Here is a 5,140-nt window from a genome sequence, read left to right on the forward strand (position 1 = left end):
TACCTTATCACAGCTGCAAGACTCAAGAATGACTCCTTTTGATGATAACCTCAAAGCCATTTTCTTGTTAATGACACTACCTGACTCATGGGAGACATTGGTAGTCTCATTATCTAATAGCCCCAACTTGACCTTTGATGGTGTTAGGGGCTCCATACTCAATGAAGAGATTAGGAGAAAAGCAAGTGGAGAAGCTGACAACTCAGCCAACATGGTTAGACGTAGGACAAATAAAAGAAGTAACTATGCACATAAGAACAAAAGTAAAAGCCAAGAAAGGGGAAATAACAGCAAAGTTAAAAGCAATAACGTAACATGCTATCAGTGTGGCAGGAAAGGCCACAATAAACCTGATTGTCACTATTACAAAGCAAAACTTGAAAGAAAAAGGAATTCTGGAGATAAGAGAAAGGATAAGACTAATGCACATGACAACCAAATTGACAAAGAGAAGGCCAATTTGGCCTCTAATGTAGGCATAGGAGCTGTCAAATGTTGAGGACATTTTATGTGCTAGTTTTTCAGCAGATGATACTTATGCATATGATGCCTCCCTAAATATTCCTTCAAAGGACATGTGCATCACTAAGAATGATCTTATTCATGCTTTGTTGACTGTCAATGATGCATTAGCCCAAACATGGATAATTGACTCTAGTGCTTCATTTCATGTGACTCCTATCAAGGAGTGTTTTTCTACTTTTACTACAGGCAACCATGGCCATGTATACCATGGAAACAATCATGCAGGTTCCATTGAGGGTATTGACATTGTGTGTTTTTCTACAAATGGCACTAATGAGCTGGTTTTGCATAATGTGCGTTATGTACCAGGGATCAAGAAGAGCTTGCTTTCTGTGGGGCAAATGGATATGCATGGTTATAACATTCTCTTTGAGAGAGGATCATGGAAAATGACAAAAGGTTCAAGGTTGATTTTGAAAGGCACAAAAAAGGGAACACTTTATTGCTTACATGGAAATGTTATATCGAGCAAATTTATTGCTTTGGCTAAAGTTCACTCCCATATGGAGTTGTGGCATAAGAGACTTGGCCATATGAGCCTAAAGGGTCTCACTAGGTTTTGTAATCTAAAGAAGCTTGATGCTAAAGGCACGAAGCTTGATTTTTGTAATGAATGCCAATATAGAAAGTAAGTGAAGCGTTCCTTTTACTCTGGTGTGTCTCGTAAGTCTTGTGCACTTGATCTTGTTCATTCTGATGTGTGTAGCATGCCCACCAAATCTATGGGGGGTGCAATGTATTTTATCTCATTTGTTGATGATTTCTCTAGAAAAATTTGGGTTCAATTGCTTAAATCTAAGGACAAAGCCTTAGCTACATTTAAGCGTTTTTATGCATTTGTGACCACTCAAACAGGCAAAAAACTGAAATGTTTGCATATGGACAATGGTGATGAATATACAAGTGCTGAATTCAAGAAATTTTGTGAAATTTTGGGTATTAAGAGGGAGCTTATTGTTCCATACAGCCCCTCTTCTAATGGTGTGGCTAAACGATATAATAGGACACTTTGTGAGAGAGTGAGATGCATTATGTCCACTGCTAATGTCCCTCATGGATTTTGGGGAGAGGCATTGAAAACTGCAGTACATGTATGCAATAGATCCCCTCACACGTCTTTAAAGGGTGATATCCCTAAAGAGGTTTGGTTTGGCAAACCTGCTTCATATGATCACTTACATGTCTTTGGCTACAAGGATTTTGTACATATAAGGCCTGAGCTGAGAAACAAACTTGATGCCAAGTCCATTAAGGGCCTCTTCATGGGATATGGTGAAGAAGGCGAAATGGGTTATAAGATTTGGATACCCCAACTCAAGAAGGTTATACGCAGTCGAGATGTGGTTTTCAATGAGGCAGGGCTGCTTCAAAACAATTATGCCTCAAAAGATGACCGTAAAAGGGTTCGATTTTAGCATGACCAACCACCTGTTAGACCCAGTTTTGACCATCAAGATCCACCACAAAGGACTAAAAATATTGATCATCCAGTGGTTTTGAAGCTAGAAGATGTTGGACAGCAAGGTCAGGATCCTGAAATGAATATGCAACCAAATAATAATGCTGAAAATGGCGCTGAAAATAATGGACAACAACCTAACAATGATGATTTAGACATGTCACCTAATGTTGATCCATTACTTGACAATATGGATCATTGGGTGAGACGTTCTACTCGTATAAGACGAAATGTGAGTAGATTTGACCCCTCGTTGCACTACATAATGTTGACCAATGAGGGAGAACCTCTTACATATAAAGAGACAAAGGCATGTGAGCACAACAATAAGTGGGAGCTTGCTATGTAGGAAGAGATTAAGGCGTTGCATTCAAATAATACTTGGGACTTGGTTGAACTGCCCAAAGGAAGGAAAGCTATTCCTAACAAATGGGTATATAAAATCAAGACCGTTGATGACAAACCCAAGTATAAAGCAAGGCTGGTTGCAAAAGGATATGCTCAAACTAAGGGCATAGATTTTCAGGAAGTATTTTCTCCTGTGGTTAAAATGACCACTTTGCGAGTGTTATTTGCTATAGTGGCTGCACTTGATTTGGAATTAGACCAAATGGATGTACATACAACTTCTTTGCATGGTGACATTGACAAAGAGCTTTACATGAAACAACCTGAGGGCTTTGTTATTCTTGGAAACGAACATATCTCAACCACCGAGGCTTCCAAGGAAGCAATATGGTTATCACGTCTATGCAGCGAGTTTGGTTTGCCTGAAAAGGCACCCATTCTTAGTTGTGATAGCTAGAGTACCATCTGTTTGGCAAAGAATGCTATGTTTTCATGCACGCACAAAACATATTGATGTGCGATATCACTTCATTCAAGAAGTGCTTGAGGATGGCCTTATCACATTGATAAAGATCCACACATCACAGAACCCTATGGATGTAATGACCAAGTGCTTACCTAAAGCACAACATCAAATATGTATACAAATGGTGGGAGTCACATAGCTTAAAAGTGTCATTTATGCCTTTAAGTGGGAGGTTATTGGGGTGAAGGCCCTAAATGACCCCCTTATAGTGTGTACATGTATATAGGCCTATTTATAAAGGCCAAAAGTTACTCTTCACCTTTTTTGTTATTTTTGGGCCAAGTCCAATGTGAACTTGGCAAACCCTAAATGGGCCATATAAAACATAAGTTAAAAACTTTTGGATCTCACTTCAAAAGGTGAGCTCCTCCAACTATTGCTCTCTCTCTCTATCTATCTTTTCTACAATAGCTCCACTATTGCTGCTTCGCACTAGGGTTTGGTGACATCACTGGAATGTCCAAGAGACACCATCGAGGATGGTTGCCAGTATAAGCATAGAAAGGTGTGACCTTGGTAGAAGAGTGTATGGTGTTATTGTACGCAAACTCTACAAGATGCAATATATGACTCCAATAATCTTGTTGATAACTGATGAAATATCGAAGATACTGCTCAAGTGTTTGATTTGTGCGCTCTGTTTGGCCATCAGTTTCGGGATGATATGTTGGAGAGAGTTTGCAAAAGATTCGGAGCCTGTTACATAGGTGCTTCCAAAAGTGAGAGAAAAATTACGGATTACGATCACTAATTATGTCGTTTAGAAGACCATGATGGCGAAATACTTCACGCATAATGATATCTGTTGTTTCTTGACTACTGATGCTCTTTACGCAAGGCAAAAAATGTGCCATCTTGGTAAATCGATCCACTACGGTTAAAATAACATCAGAACCTTGTGAAGGTGGCATATCTGTAATGAAATCCATAGAAATTCACTGCCATGGCTTGCTCGGAGTCGACAATGGTTGTAACAACCCATAAGGATGATGCTTAGGCATTTTGGCTCGACAACATGTGTCACATGTGTGAACACAATCTTCAACAAATTGTTGTAAATGAGGCCACCAAAATATCGCTTCACTAGCTCCATGGTCTTGGCAATACCAAAGTGTCCAGCCATACGGGCATCATGACAGTGCTCCAACACTCAAAGGCGTGGTGATCCATCAAGGACATAAAGGAGATTCTCGTAGAAAAGTAAGTTATCTTGTTGCTTGAACTCCTTATAGCGTCGAGATGTCCCTGGCAATGCATGATTTGGACCAAGGTGGACGAAGACATCCTTAGCAAAATCATCAAAGTGAAGTTGTTGTCGAATAGTATCAAGAAGACTTGAATCCAGTGGCGTGACACAAACCGTGGTTACTTGTAGTTTTGCTGGACCAAGGAGAACTTGCTTTTGATTGTCAAAAGCTGGATCTCTAGGGCGAAGTGCCAAATATGAGCATCGAGATAGAGCATCTGCTTGCCCTTGTTGTTTCCCTAGGCGGAAAATGATCTTGAAATCAAAACGAGTTAAAAATTGCGCCCACTGAGCTTGTCGCCTATTTAGCATTCAAGGCATCTGAAAATATGTAAGATTTGTGTGTTCACTATAAATGATGATTTGATGAGGCGAACCTTCCAAGAAATGTTGCCATTGCACAAAAGAGTCGACCACAACTAGTAATTGTTTGTCATGCACCTCGTAATTGATCTCTACAACATTAAATTTTCTTGAGTGAAACGTGACTAGATGAAACTGCCCATCTTCACCTGGTTGTGATAGGATGCTCCCTAATGCAAAGTCAGATGCATTTGCCTCAATGATAAATGACTTTTCTGGATTAACATGAGCTAAGACAAGAGCTGATGTGAATGCCTCTTTCAACTGATTAAAGGCTTTGTTTGCTTCAGGGGTTCAAACAAATGCTTGATTTTTCTTGGTGAGTTGAGTGAGCGGCAATACAATCTTTGAATAATTCCATATGAATTTGCAGTAGAAGTTGGCAAATCCAAGGAATCACTAGACATCGCGGACAAAACTTGGAGTATGTCATTCCAATATTGTTTGAATTTTCGCTGGATCCATGAAGATACCTTTGGATTAAATGGTATAACCCAAGAACTCAACTTCTTTGCTATCAAAACTACACTTCTCTAGTTTGGCATAAAGACTATACTCTCTTAAGCGTTGGAGTACCTTCCGCACATGTATATCATGCTCCGCATGTGTTCAAGAGTATATCAATAGATCATCTAAATAGATTATGAGAAAGATATCTAGAAAATCTCGGAAA

At 39.5% G+C, this 5,140-nt stretch overlaps 1 pseudogene; it reads left to right on the forward strand.

The window, feature by feature from the left end:
• The first annotated feature begins 1,608 nt into the window (after positions 1-1,608).
• Positions 1,609-2,504, forward strand: LOC147855354 (uncharacterized; annotated as a pseudogene).
• Positions 2,505-5,140: the final 2,636 nt, after the last annotated feature.

This window comes from Azolla caroliniana, unplaced genomic scaffold, assembly GCF_043228905.1.
Source record: "Azolla caroliniana isolate FFs.n. ecotype wild unplaced genomic scaffold, voAzoCaro1.0.p SCAF_14, whole genome shotgun sequence".
Lineage (NCBI taxonomy): Eukaryota > Viridiplantae > Streptophyta > Polypodiopsida > Salviniales > Salviniaceae > Azolla > Azolla caroliniana.